The sequence below is a fragment of the Patella vulgata genome, chromosome 4 (genome assembly GCF_932274485.2).
Source record: "Patella vulgata chromosome 4, xgPatVulg1.2, whole genome shotgun sequence".
Taxonomy (NCBI): Eukaryota; Metazoa; Mollusca; class Gastropoda; family Patellidae; genus Patella; species Patella vulgata.
The window spans coordinates 63,365,125-63,385,264 of NC_065882.2; the positions used below are offsets into that span (position 1 = coordinate 63,365,125).

At 35.3% G+C, this 20,140-nt stretch overlaps 1 long non-coding RNA gene across 1 annotated transcript in view; it reads right to left on the bottom strand.

The window, feature by feature from the left end:
• The window catches only part of LOC130012543 (uncharacterized), a 29,288-nt gene extending 9,491 nt beyond the window's left edge, over positions 1-19,797 (bottom strand). Inside the window, exons 1-2 of the long non-coding RNA XR_008787998.1 lie at positions 19,493-19,797; positions 11,779-12,092 (exon numbers count right to left, since the gene is read on the bottom strand). This is a non-coding gene — a long non-coding RNA (uncharacterized LOC130012543). The remainder of the gene's footprint in view (positions 1-11,778; positions 12,093-19,492) is intronic.
• Between the last annotated feature and the right edge of the window lie 343 nt (positions 19,798-20,140).

A 20,140-nucleotide genomic window follows, 5' to 3' on the forward strand; every position in this document is an offset into this window, starting at 1 on the left:
ATCATTTTATATTATACGTATCTATATATCACACATTTGTGAAAGAGGTCAAATAATGGTGTTCTCTAGGGAAATTCGTTAAGAGAACTGTTGGTATTTCCTTTTACATACTTAGACTTACAGTCTAATATGGCGTAAGGTGATTTGTAGAACTCATCTAATCGGTCATACAGGATGATCTAATACAAGTCTCCCATTTATGTAAATTTATTTTGCTTTTCTAACAAAATAATATTAGTGTGTACTTTACTGTATAAACGTGTTGACCACTGTCCCTGTATCTTACAGGGGAACTCCCAGCTTTGATTGGGTCTCCATAAAATAAACCCCTTTAAGTATCGAAATCAAACAGCAAACAGGTAATAAATTGCCAATTTATCTGAAAATAATAAGTTTTCTTATTGAATCAGAAGAGATTAAATTGTTCTAATACCCTTCCATATAAGACTTAAAGAATCCGACAGACAAAAAAACAACAGCGAGTGAATGCATCAAACAAAACAACAATAATTGGAAACATGTTTTCATCGCACAATTATTGACATTATATTTTCTAACACATCAAATTCTTGTTATTTTCAATTCAGTTTTTTCTAACCCGTCTTTATACCAAGTAATGAATAACCTAGGCGAATAGTTATAATATATTCTAAATTCAACAAGAAGTATGAAATAATTTAAATCACATAAAGTATGTAGTGTTAGCTGATGCAATTTACACCGAAACTAGTAAATTAGCTTAAGATATTTACACCCAAACTTGCATATTTCTTTTCATAGCACCATACTAATGGAGGCTACCTTGAACAGCCAATTCGCAAAATAACGAACAGAAACGGTCTAATACCTAAAAGAATGTTGCAGTATAATTACAATATGTTCCAATAGGCATATTTTAGAAACTAATAATCATTATCCCAATTAAAACAACATATATGCGAGTTTATCAAAAGGAATGCATAATAGAATAAGGAGACATGATTCAAAGATTTTTGTATACATACAATTGACATAAAATATCCTTCTACTGGGTGATTAATCAACCTTTTCAACTTGAGTTTCTGTTAACCAGTAATGTTTTTTTTTAAGTTTGAACCCATACATGTATTAACAAACTAGGTATCAGGTAGTTTTGCGCCTTGTAAAACGGCCTGACATTAATAATATTGTGTCTTCATTACTTTCTTTCGGTTATTAAATGAAGAATGTAATCAGCCATCTTGATTTAGATGTCATACAAGTTAGTTTCAAAGTAACACGAAGTTTTAGGCTCACCGTTAGAAAGTCATTCTATTAAGGTTGTGATTTAAGGGGAACACCTCCGATGTGGAAAGAGGCTATGCTTTGTGTAAAATTAATACGTGTTCTGACATCTTGGGGATCAACGACTTAGTATTGAACATGTTTATCGACTTTTAATAAATATGACAAACTACGGTATAGGCAAATTTGTTCCGGGTGCGGCAAAGCCACAATGCCAAACAAAATCCATATAATACAGCCTATATGTTGGCGGCGAGACCATTCTATTTACAGTATTAGCGATGCCTGCAGCGACTTGAAATATACCGTGAATACAATCGTCTAGCATGTCGAATCTCTGGTGGATACAGGATCTAAGACGGGATTAAACCAAGCTTTTAAATGTTGTAAATTGATTCCGTGTTCCTGCTAATACTTTCAATTTGAATTAATTAATAGCTTTTAATGAACTGAACTGATAATCCCACGTGGTTATCGGTTACATTGACCAAAGGTCATTAGCTCATTGACCAGTGTACGTGTATAACCGATGGGTGCGAATGCAATGGGTGAAAATCCTGAGGCACCACGGTATCGAACCCGGCACCTCTGTCAGCTACTGTGGTTCCGGATTATGAAGGATTTCTAAACAAATATTCACATCTAATTTTCCGTGAGACCAAAATTTATATACATTGAGGATTAATTTGGTATTTATTACGCCTGGAGCTTTGACTTGTTATTATACGCCCACATTTTCATGTGGACGTATATTTTTGCCTTAGAGTTACTGCAAATTAAACTCTGATGTCGAAAAAGTCACATGCGTTTTGAAGACAAAATGTCGACGATCACTACAACGTGGAATTCCGAGAAAAAATGGGAGCGTATTATTTTAAGGGAGGAGACGAATACAATCTAAAACTTAAACAAATCCCACCGCTGCAGCTATTTTTATACGCCCTCATTTTCACGTAGAATGTGAATCCGATTTGGTTCCTTTTGATGTTGTCGCTTGTCAGACCGTAACAACCTGGATTATGATCCCTAATGGTACGAAAAATTGCTTTCTGTAGCTTGTTTTTGTACATTTCTTGCAAAATGTGGGCAATTGCTTTTTTTTCTTTATCTTGGTCCAATTGTGTCCACTCATTCGACCGAATGAATTTGGCTGCAATACGGCGGCGACTGATTTGGCCGAATTATTCGGCCAGTGTGTTTCTTGCTTTAGACACGTGCAAGGTAATATAATTTTCTTACAAGACTCAAATGTATACAATCTCGAAAAGTGTCAGAAAGGTAATTGGGATTCTCGGTTCATGATTGTTTTGTTTTACGTTTCAACGTTTCTAGCGATTTATTCAATTATTGTATAACAATAATAGAATCCATGTGATGTACAAAAAATATATAATCTAATTCATTTGTAGTAACGTACACGCATTGCATGTCGGATATGAAAAACACATTTGGTGCTAGAAATGAAAATGTATTTTTAACAAAGTGATTCTGTTTCTGTAATATTAAAAGATCGATTACGTTCGATTTTTTCTACCAGATGTAACTGCGATTTTTTTAGGAAATAAAGCAGTTTAAATCAGTTACTAACTAGGTGTTTGTATTAAGCATTCCACATGTCTACTGGATATATTGATTGAGAGTGTTGATATTCGTTCTATTTATAGGAGCTAAATCGCTAATATTTGGGACCCAGAAATTGACACAAATGGGTCGCAACGCATATAATAATTCACTATGAATGTATATAAACTGATTGACATTTAATCGTTTCCGTTTTTACTCTTATTTCAAATCAATTATGTTCGATGAAATACACCAGAAGTCTCCAGTATACACCAATAGTATTTATTACGCATGCTCTCCTGATAAGAATATGACATAGTGTAGTAAAGACTAGACTAGTAAAACGAAATTTAAAACTATCAAAAACGAAACCAAATAGGATTTGTGTTTTAATCAGATTGAATCGCTGCTGTATGTTAAACATTAAGCATATACATCAGAAAATACTATAATAGTTTGATGTTTGTACACAATTTCAAAAAGATTTCTTGAACGGGGAATGAAAGGAAATCGGGACGGGAGGACGGTCATCAGAAAATAAAATAATAAGTTGATGAATGTAAAAATGTTATAGAGATATGCTGTAGAATAATAATTATATACCAAAATCTAATTCAAATGTGTACTAAAAATTCAAAAATTATTAATAGAGAATTGTGTTTCCATGGAAACGCAAAAATTATTAAATGCGAACTTCTGTTAGGATAATGTGTGTGCAAAGTTTCAAAATGATGTTTTGAACGGTTTATGAGAAATGCCCCGGAAACATTATACACCGAAATCTAGGTCAAATTTATTCCCATGAAAACACAAAAAAATATTAATCCCAGAAATTCCAAATTAGCAAAAGGCACACACCTACTTTAATAGGTTGATGTGTGTACACAGTTTCGTGATATGCTCCGGAAACAAAATTGTGCACCAAAAATGAAGTCAAATTTGGAGGGTCTAGAGCACCAGTAATCTAACTACCAACCATTTTAGTTGGTTGTTAGATCACTTGTGCTCTAGACCCTCCATTTGTTTCCATGGAAACACAAAAATTATTAAATCCCAGAAATTACTATAATAGGTTAATGTTTGTACAAAATTATATAGCAAAAGCCATAACTACTATAGTAATTTAATTAATGTTTGTACAAAATTATAAACCAAAATCAAAGTCAAATTTGTTTGCATCGAAACACAGAAAATATAAATTCCGGAAATTCCTAAATAGCAAAAGACACACCTACTGTAATAGCTTGATGTGTACAGAGTTTCAGAAAGATATCTTGCACGGTTTATGAGATATGCTCCGGAAACGAAATCTGGAAGGACGGACGGACACACCAACCCCATTTCAATATCCTTCCCTAACTTCTTTCGGCGCGGGATAAAACACGAAACGAAATATAGATCTGTATTTTAATCAGATTTTTGGTCGATGGAATTCAAGTTATTTGAACGTCATTTGAATAATCTACACGGTTAATGAACAGAGATAACAGTAAAATACAATTTCTATATATAACAGATCAACAAATTGAATCCACAATAATCTACAAAACTATATCCTCCGAGGTAAGTATCTGAAACAACAAAACAATCGACTTATTATCAGAGCTGGGTTGATTTCAACTTGATTAAGAATCTGATACTCGTATTTTAAGGCAAAGGTCAATTTTATGGAACCTTCGATTAACACAGGAAATTTTGAGCAAGATCAAGATTAAATCTGATATACATCAAGATTGTAGCTGATTGATTACAGATTACTTGATTTAGATCTCACAGCCTATGACCAATTGATTCTAACCAATGTAAACATTATTTCTCATTCGAATGACATTAAATTAACTATTTATATGGTAATTCCTTTTCATATACAACGGCAAATACTGGCTCTTTTACGGGGTTGGTGTTCAGTGGAGTAATTCACTATTCCATTACTATTCATTAAGTCACAAACTGGACAGGGGAACTTAACTTAAATCCATTTCATCGCGTGTTGTATCTATCCAAACGAACCTACATGCCCTACATACACAAAGGCACACGTATAGAATTGTAGTTGTTCTCTAGCTTGTTCATATGCGCCTTAAAACACATTACGACATTTCGGTGTTATGTGCATATCCAATGTTTAAGAAGGGCTGTACCAGTAGACCAGGACTTTTCGAGATATAATGCGTGAAAATCAACGATCTGTCTCTTTAAGGTCCACGCGTCATTTCCTATTCAATGAAACCGACTGTGTAGTTAATCTATTTGAATTATCAGTATGTACTAATTCGTGTTTTAATAAACACAATCGCCTACATACTTACTAATCTTCTAGTCCGTATAAGAAACACATTGAAATGACCAAAGCTGACCTACCAGAAACATGATGATATGACCAAGAGTGGCCAACCAGGAACACGATAAAATGACCAAAGCTGGACTACCTATTATAGTTAATAATCTAATCAATCAGTAAACAACTATAATGATTTATTTGTAGACGAAAATAAATTTACGGATTCGGATATACATACGTTATAAATTATAATAGATAACCAAACGCCAATCTGATTAAAATACAGATCTATATTTCGTTTCGTTTTTTATACTACATGAAGATCTGACCAGTTGTACTGGAAGGTCGCGTCAGGGGTTGCACGACCGGCTTTTTAGCCTATGACGTCAGAAATTGATCAATCAATCAGCATTGGCGTCTAGTGGTTTACCCACAGTTCCGTGCATCCGACGCCAATAACTCGCCTCAACCAGAACGCCGGTAATATAACAACTCTTCCAGATCATCGTGTAGTAAAGACAAGTAAAACGAAACAAATAGGATCTGTGTTTTAATCAGATTGACCAAAGGCATAGGGTCCATAAAACGAAAAGCAAAATCGAGTAAATAGTAAGTGTACTTGAAAACTTATCCAAACAAAAGCATTCAATAATGAAGTTGAATCGGGTGAACATGCAAACATATGTACGGGGTTATTAAAGGTATTGGTAGCTACTTTGTGTTCCCAGATTTGATAAAACACAGTGGACTTATTTTTACCAGAACTACTGTATTCAAATTATCGAGCCGAAAGTTTTTGAATCACGACTAACTTGCTTTAGGACCAATGTTGTACTTCCTTCATTACAGATATATTATGCAGGACTTGGATAAAGAGCTGGCCTTCCTTGCAACAAATACTTATTCAGACTGCATTATAACATAGATTCATAGATACTCTTTCCGGATTAACCGATTTTATTATTCCCATTATTTGTATCCATGACCAATAGACCGAAATCATTATCTAATCTTTCATTTCTGATAAATGTCAACACTGATCTTGTTTTGTCAATATTTTGATTTTCGTCCTAATTATATTCTCAGAAAGCGTCTGTATCGCTGAATTATTGAATTAATAACAAATGTATATTTAAGATATGATTTAACTTTAAAATTGAATACTATCTTAATGTTTTACTTTCATTTATTTGATTGCTCTACATATAAGGCCCAGCTTAGCAAATCCGTGGCGATGCCAGGCTTTTCCAATAAAGGGGGGTGGGGTGCCTCCAAATTTTCTTTTCTTTACCTAAAAGTTCTGAAATATTATAGCTTGATAAATGAGAAGATCCTGTATTTTTGATGAAACTAATATAAATTACAATATAAAATTCACCAAACTGAATAAAAATAACGAAGCCCCCCCGCCCACCCATTTTGCCTTTCGGTACTACCTTTTGGCAATGATAGACGATTGCCGAAATTCAGAGATTAAGAATATAGGTTTCGATACAGTCTTATGTCTTGCATATTATAGTCACGTAAATACAGCGAAACGACATAGATTGTATTAAATCTACAAGTTACAGAGCAGACATATAACTTTATATCTACCATATGCATCTATTAATATAAATATTTGTAAATATGAAACGTTTGCTATATAAATGTTTAAAAGATCTACTGCTAGATATACACATTTTGTATAACCAAGCATGCATTTAAATAAAATGTTAGCTAACGGATTTAGGTTTTTATTCTATTCGATGCCAAAGTGGGAACCAAACTGTCAGTCTTTATCGTTTGTTCTGTCCAATGTTTCCAGTGTAGATGTACGATAACATCAATACAGCTCCCAAGTTAATCAAGGAATTATCGCCTACAATCGACTCCAAAATATCTCGTATACTTCTTCCCTGTAAGCCATGATGAAGGTGGCCAGCTTACTCATTTTACTGTGTGGACAATCGTTTATATCTTAAGACTTCATCTATGGACCCATAAACTTCAAGAAAGACGAATTGCCTATCGACTATTTGATTTTGTGACCAAACGATTAACCTATTGCTTGTAACAATTTAAACCAGACACCCAACTCATTACCTGCTACCGACATGGTGAACAGATTCGCTATTTGCTTTCGCCGTGAATGTCCATTTAAATAGGATTTCAATTCTGGTGTTAACGTTTCTCGTGTGATTGTAATTCCCCTTTATTCAAATACATAGTTTGTCCACTAATTAGATCGCGAAGTTGGACTAGTTCTTATTTGATATTAGTAAAGATTAATGCTACTAAAATCAAGACCAAATTGTATAGATAATGACATATACATTTCCATTTGCAAACAAAATGTAAAGCATATTTGCCGAAACAACTTTATTGTTGTGGTAAAGTTGCCCTACTCCACAGAAATGCTCCGATTGCTGATCAGAATAAAACCAATTCAAATAGATTGACACTTCGTACGATCATCCTATTTTAGGTACATATATGCTGGCTAATAACAAATACAAATGTATTGTCGGATCAGACTTTAATTTTTTATGTGGGGCACTGTTATTAACTAATAATGCCAGAAATCGTCTTCTGAACTTTCTCGCTTGACATCTGATAGATGTTTACAGATAAATTGGCCACCATATCAATACTCATACAATTTAGCTCACCAAATTTCGACAAGATGACGGGAGCCATGACGATACTAGTGAAAGGTGAATTTAAGATGATTACATCACGGGTTGGTTTCTCGCATGTTCATAGATACGTTAACCAGATCAATACCCTGAGAGGTTCAAGAGTTATTATTGGATTTATCCGTCACTTAATGATCTTTAGGTGTTCCCGGCAGTTTTTGTGATACATGTCTAGAAATGGGTGCCTCCCATGTAGAATCATGAAATGAAAATTGAAATTAGTCTTCTCGACCAATCTTTTAAAACGCAGTGTCTATGATTTCCAGCCAGACTATCGGATCGTCCGTTAATTGCCTTTATAAGGAAACCCGAAACATTGCTTTGAACTAGGTTGCTATGGCGCTTTACCAAAGACCGCTGATCTCCATTAATTTTGTCTTGTTTGGTGTTTTTGATTCTGAACTTCTGATTATGTTTAAGATGAAACCTGGCAATAGAAAGCCACCTGTCAGTTTTCTTTTCGTCCTAAAGAGACGATTCACAGCATATATTTGGTAATTGCGGCGAGTAAAGGGGGTGGTCTTAAAGTAACTTAATCATTTACTTACATACTGATTTCTAGGACACTAGTAACAAATAATTGGAAACCTGACGTGCAATCCCCAGGTCAGGAAGTACTTTTCTGTAGTGTACAAGCATCATACTGAATTCTGGGACATTTGGAGTGCAACGGTACCCCAAGCCTATCTATACGTTTTTCAGAAATTACTTAACTTTATAGGCATTATAGGCACTAGCAACAAATAACTGAACTGAACACCTGGAGTGCAACCCTGGGTTTATACGTATTTTAGGAATTATATAACCCTTCGATGTAAAATGTACTGCTCGTGGATGTTGTTACTAGTGAATACGAAATGATTTCCGAACACGATATGTAACACGATGGTTCTTTTTCATAGCGTATCGAAAACTTGGCACTCATCATTTTCCCCTTCTCCTTTGCAAGTAGGGGTGTCATGATAAGACATTTTTTTTACAAATCATTTCAGGCCAGCAATTTCCAGAGGCGAAATTGCTAGCTGAACACGATTTTTAAATTTTTTTTTATCTATGACGTCATTTTCGGTTGGGGTTTGTCTGATTTCCAAAATGGCCGCCAAAAGTTGACGTAAAATGAATTTCCAGATAGGATGGGTGATTTTCATGCAAAATATGGCTTGTAATATATCATATATAAGGTTTTTGTTGTAATTGAACTGAAAAATAATCTCTAAAACTAGTTTCCCCAAATCCAAGATGGCGGAAATTCAAAATGGCGGCTAAAATTTACCTAAAATGGCCGATTTGTCAGATTAAAGTCATTTCACAGTTTGATTTGGTTTGTAATATGTAATCTAAAGGGGTTTCACTGTCACTGAACTTAAAATTAATCAAAAGAAAAAAAGAGTTTTCAAAATCCAAGATGGCGGAAATTCAAAATGTCGACCAAAATTTATCTAAAATGGCCGATTTGTCAGATAAAGGTCATTTCACTCTTTGATATGGTTTGTAATACGTAATTTAAAGGGTTTTCAATGTCATTGAACTTAAAATCAATCTAAAATAGAGTTTCCAAAATCCAAGATGGCGGAAATTAAAAAATGGCGGCCAGATTTTCTCTAAATTGATCAATTTTTAAGATAATCGTCAATTTTCTGTTTGATATGGCTTGCAATATGTCCTCTATTAAGTTTTCAGAGTCACTGAATTTGTTTATTGTAGATGATTGTTTCAGAAAAAAAAGGGACAATCATCAATCTTTCTATTGGATTGGTTTATAATAGCAAATTGTAATAGTTTTTTTAGGGCAACTTAATTTGACCTGACCCAGGAATCTACCTGTCAATAAATAAACCATGTGCAGAACTTACCCGTCAGCTAATTAGAATTTCAAAGAATTTAACCTTAAGACACACTAAATGTAGCTTAATTGTTTTTATGCATAAAAACATATGATGCTAATGATAATGTTAAGAATTGACACATTCTTTGGAGAAAATATCTGGTTAATCCGACTCTCCACCCCCACCCCCACCCCCACCCCATAACAATACAACGGGGCCAACTGACGCATTTTTAATTTCATTTCCTTTGTCTTTGCACCATTTTACCAGAGTGAAAATCATTTGTAGTATATCCAGTCATTAAGAATTTAAGTTCTCCTATTCGTTCAGAAATGGTAATGTGGTCCGTTTTTGCATCGAAGACTCCGTGTCCAGTAACTTTTGTGGTATAGTCTAGATGTTGTATCCACAGGTCATTTTCGTCAGTGACGTATTTCACAACAAGTTCTACATGTAAGAACAATACATAAGAAAAGAGGAAATCGTGGGGGATGACTTTTGGGATACCTAGTCGTAAATGCATTTCCAATTATTTTCGTGATGATTATTTTTAAACTTAGAACTTGGTGTGCATTACATTACAGACGAAAATGATCTGTGGATACCATATTTAGACTATACCACACAAGTTGCCGGACACAGAGACTTCGATGATTCATTTTACACTTTTCACTTTATGAAATACATGACTGACAAATATGAATTCATCTGTCTAGATGATACCACAAACGGTTTCCGGACATAAGTCTTCTGAACAAAAGTTAATAAATATTGATATTCGTCAAGCAGTGTGCTATGAGGAAAATTGGCCCAGACAGTGGTACTATTGTGTACTCTTATTTCGAATTCCAACTGTATAGGGTTCTTGTATGCGCACGTCAACGTGTACATATAAACCTGGTTTCTCGAGAAGCCCCCGGTGCTGCATCCTGACAAGGAGAAACCACACTGGAAAATCCTAAGGTACTTTTTCAGCAAACATAGGGATCGAACCCCAGATCTCGTTCTTAGCGAGTCTTACTCACTGAACCACTGTTTCGAACCATTTCTGAATAAACAATAGATAAATTCTTAACAACTGGATATATATACCTCACTGTTTTGCTGGAATAATATTAAATCTTGTTTATGTGAGATCCAGTATAACAGTTCCAGTTACCATCAAAATAACTACTACTCTTTGCTATTACAAGCCAATCCAAGAGGAAAATTCACGATTGTCCTGTTGTATTTTTAAGCAATCATCTACCATCTTCAAAATTCATTTTTGATGTAATATTCATTTTCAAAATTCATTTTTGAGGTAATATTCATTTTCAAAATTCATTTTTGAGGTTATTTTCAAGTTCGTGGACTTTGAAAACCTAATAAAGGACATTATTACAAGCCATACAAAACCGAAAAAATGACGATTATCTGAAAAATCATTCATTTTAGGGAAATTCTGGTCGCCATTTCGGATTTTCAACCATCTTGGATTTTGGAAACTCTTCTTTTGAGGTTGTATTTAAGTTCAGTGACACAGAAAACCCTTTAAATCGCATATCACTCGCCATATCAAACTTAAAAATGACGATTATCCGAAAAATCGACCATTTTAGGGAAATTCTGGCCGCCATTTTGAATTTCCACCATCTTGGATTTTGGAACCCCGTTATATTTAGATTAATTTTAAGTTTAGTGACACTGAAAATCCTTTAAATTACATATTATAAATCATATCAAAGAGTGAAATGACTTTTATCTGACAAATCAGCCATTTTAGGTAAATTTTGGCCGCCATTTTGAATTTCCGCCATCTTGGATTTGGGGAAACTAGTTTTAGAGATTATTGTTTCAGTTCAATTACTAAAATACCTTATATATGATATATTACAAGCCATACCTTGCGTGATAATCACCCATACTATCTGGAAATTAATTTTTCGGAAATCAGACAAACCCCAACCGAAAATGACGTCACAGAAGTGAAATAATCTCATAATCGTCTTCAGTGACAAATTTTGCCTCAGAAACAACCCGACCCCAAATTTTTTTCCGATTGTGACACCCCTATTGCAAGCCCCACAGTCAGAAAGTAGGGACGTGTTGTCCCACTAGAATACCGATGCCATCTTTCAGTATTGTGGTGGGAAGAGGAAGGCGTGCAATTAATAAAGTGTCTTACCTGTTATAACTTGTGTTAACAAAAACATTATTCCTAATATAAATACAGGTGTTGTCGGGTATACCAATATATCCATTTTGTCTTTTCTCTATCTGTTCATCATTTGTACAAATAATGAACCCTTTTATTGACATTTATTGTCTTCGTTTTAATTGATTATTTCAAAAACAATTAGGCGCTTTTTTTCTTGTAAGCAACAAGTTTTTTTTAATTTCTTATGTGTAATTCTCAATTATCCAACAGCAGTGAACACGTAACAGTAAGGGTCATAATTTCTGGGCAGCGTAATTCAAAAAGTACTTTAACTGTCGAATCTGAAAGTAAAAGTAAACTGAGGTTAAAGTGTGTTACGATACACATGTAATAGAAGATAGTAAAGTCAGTCCAAATACTCAAACTATTACAGTAAATTAAATATCACCCACGCGAACCCATCAACAGAGAAGTGTTATTAAGACGAAACAAGCATATTATTGGGTTATAAGATATTTCTCCTTGCGATATAAACAATATGCGATATACTCTATCATGACTATTGTACACTAAGCGGTCCTTTGAGCGATTTTGTGGCAATAATTGCATAGACTAAAATGGGATTAGTATCTTCCCTTTTGAACTGCATGCACATGGGTACAAAAATCCCGCTTCTCGCGGTTTCTATATGTCATGCTTCTATTTATAGCAATTCATCCATCACATCCATTTTGCTTGGCAATTTGTGATTAAATTTAAATATTTCAGGTTTTGCTGAACATCTTATGGATTCCTTTGATCAGGCGTAAACAAATTCAAAACGGTCCACCCCGTTGGGCTCATAACTGTTATAAAGATTAAGATGATCAGAATGTTAAACAAGAGCATCGCTACCGTTGCAATATACGTCCACATTCCTACTTTGATTTATATGTTTCAAGGCAATCCGTTAAGAATTGCTATACCTGTAGGCGATACACAAACACACACAGACAGAGAGAGACGACGGTATAATACGGCTACATTATGAATGTGGACGTATAAATTTTTAATACGCCAATTGTTAAGATGTGTCCTGGACTTAACATTTTCAATGGGGAGATGATTACTAGTCCCACTGCCAATCACCAACAGATTTATCTTGTATGGCATTATATTAAGTTTAAAAATTCTGAATATCTAAGTATCACGTTAGAGAGTCCAACTTCAAGTTACGTAATTTCTAAATTAAAGATACATTATGTAAGATTTAGATAAAGAGCTAGCCCTGCTTACTATAATAGTTCGAAAATAGATAATGTGAAATAAATAATTTGAAAATTTCATTCAAATTACTCTATAGCGAGCGAAGATATTAGCCTTTGAAAGTTTGGCAAGACGTGTGCAATAATTTCAACCACCGTACTGGTTGTTCGAAGCTAAGTCTCGCTCCTCCATTTGTAGCTTAAAGGACAATATTGGTGCCAGTCATTATCATATATATGACAGAACATGTTAAACACGTTACAAATATTATTTTGTCACAGAGATCACTGCTACGATAGATGTGGAATCAATGTTTCAACAATCGGAAGTGACGAACGCAAAAGGAAAACACGAGTTATCCCCGTATATAACTGATTGAAGTGACGGATAATAACAGACACATGGGCGAATTTCTGCTCACTAATAATTCCTTCGAAGACCAAAAGTTGTTGTGAGACTGTGAAAGAATATCTGACAATTCATAAAAAAAATATTTGTAACGTGTTTAACCAGTTCCATCACATATATGATAATGACTGGCACCAATATTGTCCTTTAAATCAATATATGGCTGAACTGTTCCAATCTATTTAATATCGGAGAAATCCGATGGCATCGAAAGTTGATTTTGGCCTGGATAAGTTAATTAATGTCTAATTAATAGTTTGTATAACATTTCAGGCTTAAACAAAGACCTGCAATAGGTAGATTTAGCACTTGCATAATGTATGTTTAAGACATAATGCATAATATAATTTCATTATTGTTTCGAGAATATGGAGATTCTAATGTTGCATTTCTTATTTTATTTTTATTATTAAAGGAGCTAAATCTGTATTCTTGGGCAACTAGAAATGGACACAAATGGGTCGCAACGCATATAATAATATAATATGAACGTATATATATACTGATTTACATTCAATCATTTCTAATCAGTTATGTTCGGCGAAGATTCCATTTGCATGTTTAGCCTCGTTCATCGAGTCACTTCATTACAATGGCTCTCAAAATCATTCTGACACGCGAATCGTGTGCCAATTTTAAAATGTTCATTTTGTCTTAAATATTGGATATCAAAAGTCTATCTTTTTACGACAAGATAACAACAGCAATGCTGATTTAAACTGATCCTATTTCGTTTCGTTTTTTATAGTTCAAAATTTCATTTTTTTGTCTTTACTGCCACCATGGACAAGTGTTTCCTAAGAAACTTGCCAGAAGAAGCCATAACATAGGCTTGGTCCCGCTTATTTAGATACGACACATGAGAGACCCCCGGTGTAAGAAAAAAAAAAGAATGACGAGCGTGCGTAATTCCCACTTTGCCATAATGCTCCGATTAAAGGTGTGGTAGGTTAATTTAGGTTTGCCAGTCGGGCCCTGGGCCCGCCGCCTGTCCGACCTAGGTTCAGGGATGTGGTAGAAAAATATAGGTTTGAGTGGCAGCAGGGCTCGCCGCCTGTCCGACGTGGGTTCAGAGATGCAAGCAAAGTTTTCTGGAAAAACAAACACGGTCCCCACAGGGCACTACACTAGGATCTGGAAGAGTTGTTTTATAACTCGTGTTTTGGTTGATGTAAGGGGTTAGCCAATGAAACGATCTGTTACGGCGAGTTCTTGGCGTACGGTGCACGGAACTGTGGGTATTCTACTAGAAACACCAACGCTGATTGATTAATCAAATGTTTGACGTCATAGGGTCAAAAGCCGTTTGTAGACCCCTGGCGTGACCTTCCATTACAACCGGTCAGATCTTCATGTAGTGTAGGCCATCGTAAGTATAAAAAACGAAACGAAATATAGATGTGTATTTTAATCAGATTGCAACTAATCCGTCCAATGAACGTCATATTACAGCATTTAGTTGGGGAAAGTATAACGGTCCATTAAAGATACATTATGTAAGATTTAGATAAAGAGCTGGCCGTTCTTGCTATATTAATTCAAAAATAGACAATGCAAAATGAATATATCGAAAATTTCATTCAAATTACATTATTCCGAACCAAGTTGCCACTGCACGTTTGTAGTTTTAACTAGATGTGTGCATTGATTGTTTATTATCGTAACTATGGTACTGGTCGAATCGTTTTAATATAGTTAAAATCTCGAGCATCCGGTGGTATCGAAAGTTGTTTATGATCTTATCATGTTAATAAATGTCTAATTAAACATGCATTATGCAAGATCTTAATCTGCCTATTACAGGTCTATATTTAGGTCTGAAATGTTATCTAAATTATAAATTAGACATTAATTAACTTATCAAGACAATAACCATCTCTCGATGTCATTGTTAGTCTGTGATATTTAGTTTGTGATGGATAATTTAACGTAAAAATGGATAAACGAGACTTTGTTTATTATCTTGACAACGATAGTAATAACAATCAAGGCTAGCTTAAACTTTAATCGCCAATATCTCGGTTCAGAGTGAAACAATTCTACTGAAATTTTCAGCATATTTCATTATCTATTTGTTAACTATCTTAACGAGAACTGTCAGCTATTTATATAATTAATTTTACCTAATGCCCCTTTAAAAATTTATATAAAATTTAAGGTCTAAAGAAAAACCTGTAATAGGCAAATTTAGCAACTGGGGCTGGGTGATTTTGCTCTTCGGTTATGAGTACAATAATCTAATAATCTAATTGACTTAACCACATAGATTTCTCATTGTCGGTCATGGTTCAGCTTTTTTCAATTCTGATGCTTTCTACCAGAAACACGAGTACACGATGCAACGACTGATAATTATTTCGTCGGTCCATCTTTTGAGGTATGACAAGCGAAGCATAAATGTGGCGACCACACTTACAAGTAGATGCTGGCAGTTTGACATTTACCAACGCATGTCCGCAGTACCTAACAATTATGTACATATAGGCAACCTGCCATGAAGTCAAGATGTATAACGAGTCGACAGTATGTCCTACCAAATGTAGATCTGGTCTACAGTAATTGTAAAATAAATAGATTCTATACAAAAAGTGGGGTGAGTTAAACCAGAGAGCCTTGCTTTTATCATTCTGGCTTAATTGTCTCACAGTTAATGTATAAAAGTAAGACTATTAATATATATGCTTTCCAAATTCTTCTGTTATCTGCTGGCCAATGACATTCGAACATAGCAAAAAACGTATGTTCAGTGAGTTTGACCATGAAAATGAGCAAAATCACCCAAACGTATCTCAATAAAAATACAAGGGAAAAAAAAACATCTATTTTTTTTTTGTTTAAAATAATAACGCTGTAAATATTTAACACTGGCATATGAATCTATTAGTTACAAACTAAAAATATTGTGAACATGTCAACGCATTTGAGCCCTGTCGTTTGAATATGGGAATGTGTAAAAGGGTGTAAACGGTAATGGAATTGCGGTAGACTTAACTCTGGTGGAACTTAATTTTATGTGCCATCCAAATTACAGGCACGGTCTAGTCTAAGAATATGTATTATGTAACTGTATCAACTGCATTGTACTATGAAAACAGTAATACAAAACACATATTCAAGTGTTATTTGTTGTAGCATAAATTGCCAAATTCTTCAGATGGGCAAAGTTGGTAAAATCCAAAGAATATAGTAAAAATGCACCAAGCGTAAGGTCAACACTTCCTCTGCCGTATTATAGTATACATAACCAAAGTTTTGTTGAAATGATATTATTGAACTGTAGTAGAAGTGAACACTTCACGCTGTCATCTTATAGACACTTCATACGGACGGATTCCTTGCTTCATGCAGCCATGGTGGCTTTGGTTCACGAATCAAAAGGTTGCGCGTTCGAATCGGGGTTTTCAGGGTGGTTTTCCTTGTCAATGTGTACACGTAACCGAACCCTTAACAGTTGAGATTCGCCGAAGAACAGGTTGTAAAGTAGCTGTCAAGGCGCAATTGTCCTCGTAGTACACTGCATGGCTTAAACCCGCCAAATCCAAATTACATTTAATTGCTTCATCTGGATGGAAGCTAGTAGCTCGCATGTGCCGACTTTGGATCGCTATTGAAATTGTTGAACCCAAACCCGCGTTTTTGACGCCATGATTCGCTTACCTGGGTATCGTCACAGTAATAAACATATTATTTTCCTATCTTTGCAGAATTCTAATAAATCAAGTAATTGGAAATCACCATAGGACGTGAAAAGGAGAGAGAGAGAAATGGGGTTTAACGTCCACTAGACACAAACTAGGTCATTTCGGGACTAACATATGGTTTAATTTATTTCAATAATTCGCTTGCGCGTAGGGGTCTTTAGCAGTGGGAGGAAACCGGAGGACCCGGAGAAAACCCACGAGGTTGGACAGGCGACCCTACTCCTTGTCACGTACAACCGGGGATTCGAAACCACGCCAGTCGACTCAATGACAAACTTTATAATACAGCGCGCGCACGCTAACCATTCAGCCATCAACCCCCCCCCCCCCCCCCCATAGGACGTGAAATCGAGGGTCATTATGTATACGTTTGGAAAAGAGTTGACAATTAGTTGTATGAAATAACAATAAAGATATATTATTATAGAGAATGAATATATATATATGTTCATTTTTAAACCTCAAATTCATCATCTTCATTCATCCTATGCTAAATCTTGAAATGTTCCTTTAAACCGTCCCGAGGGTATTTCAATTCGTGGGCGGTGATTCCCCATGTTTCAAACAGTCGTATTATGAATGTTCTGTCGAGACCCACTGTCAAAGGTACGCTCTGTACAGTTTAGATACGTAACATTATAACATCCAAGTCTTCTAATAGACACACAACTACTAACTGTTAACCAGATGTTTATAAGGCCAGAAACTCCACCAACAATAGAACTGACAACATGATTCGTGCAGTACATATCACAAGATTCGCGAGTTAATGAATTCTAAAGATCTTACATATTCTGTATAATAGTTGCCTGTTGGTTGCATTGCACGTACATATACAACGGCTGAACTGGTTGACATGCTAGATAAGAATGTCATGACATGTCATATCAGTTAATTCACAATGCCAGTGTTTGAGTGTAAAATTCAGGGCCAGGTTTGATATATTATGTTAAACCAAGACTTCGTGTATTCCCATAACTACAGACTAATTCACAAATACGACTACACAACCGAATACTACCACCTCGTATTCAGTTATAATTAGTATACATCCGTTTTACTTTATTATCATAATCAAGTAGAGGCAATAGGTAATTTTAAGACTTCATGATGCCCTCCGTTGAGCGAGAGAGAGTGGGGTTTAACGTCCACGCGACACAAACTGGGTAATTTTGGGACAAACACATTGTTCAATTTTAATTCACAACCGAATACTACCACCTCGTATTCAGTTATAATTAGTATACATCCGTTTTACTTTATTATCATAATCAAGTAGAGGCAATAGGTAATTTTAAGACTTCATGATGCCCTCCGTTGAGCGAAAGAGAGTGGGGTTTAACGTCCACGCGACACAAACTGGGTAATTTTGGGACTAACACATTGTTCAATTTTAATTCAATAATTCGTTTGCGCGTAGGCGTCTTTTGCAGTGGGAGAACTCACTTCTTGTCACGTACAACTGTGAATCGAAACCACGCCAGTCGACTTAATGACAGACCTTATGATACACCGCGCACGTGCTAACCATTCGCCCCCCCCCCCCTCTGCTGAACGGATAGCGCGACAAACTCGTAACATTGATATGCAACTATATTATTTTTCGATGGAAATAATTATTGTTCATACGTACACCTCCAATAGAAAAAATGTCTTGTTTTTATTTCATCAATGAGAATCTATGAGGGACCTTATTGATACTATATTTAATCCCAGACAAGGTATACGCGGAATTTCCATATTTCACGGATTGTATAATAGACTAATCATGTAATGTCTATTGACGTTATCATATGCTAGGTGTCTAAAAGAAGTTTGATCTCCTATATGATTACATGAGTTCCCCGGCTTGGTTCCCTGCGTACACATCACTTGGCGTCTGGATGTGGTGGACGTTGATACCGAGATTATCGTTTACCCAGTGGCTTCCCAATACTGCAAACAATCAGCACTGGGGTAGATAGGTTGTGATGTTAAACTGATGCACGTAGGGAACTAATAAATCTATTCCTGTATGGATGAGCATTTTTTTTACCAGCCAACTCTTTATGTAACTGGTCAAATTATTTGACAGTATTGTATTTGCATAATTAAAGATACCACAGAACGTTTTGCTTCACCCCCCCCCCTCCCGCTATGACTTCCAAGATCACCAACGGTTTCTGAATGTGTCTCTTTCGTGGGGGGGGGGGGATTAAGTCAAAAATATATTGATTATCATTTGTGTATTCCAAAAAGAAGCATTAAGACCGCATTACAAATTTACAGATGTGTCAAGTTTGTCAATGAATGCATGTTGCATTCATGGCTGTTGACATTAAAAACTAGATGATATTAGAGCTGAATTAGGAGCTTTCGCTTGACTAGCATTTGAAAATGAAACTTACCATCAGCTGATGTAAAACGAACCATCTCTATGGTGTTGACCAGTCTTCCGTTTTATTATATACATTTTTAGACTGCATTTACTCATCTAATACAACTGAATTGTATGCTTAAAATCATTCGAAATAGTATATGCTCCACAAATTCATTAAATCCGATATCCGGTTTAGATAACAACTAAGTTTAGTTTAATCCACTTTCAGAGAATAAACGGAAACAATCTTTGAATACTATTAAACAATCCATATCTTTTATATCATAATAGCTATAATCCACTACACTTGGTGTGGTGAAAGATATCCTAACATTGGCGGCATCGTACACTATTCTTTACCAGAAAACAAACACGTGCTGCGAGATTCCACCTGTCAAATATAATATGCATCTAATCAAAACCAAAGTTCAAATATCGATAGCGAATAACTGTACAGTGGGCGGAGCTCGCGTTTAATCAATGAACTTCTACAGAGAAGTGCGTTGTGCTATCTTCGAACTGTAAGGAACTATAGAGATGCAATTAACTATGGTTGTTCGTTGAAATACGCATGTGCTTCAGTGATTCTGGAGGGGAATGGGGTAAAGTAGAGAGAATTGTTAGGCACCCTAGCAAGTTGATTTGGAAGTTCCGAACAAAAGCGTAACTTTTCTCC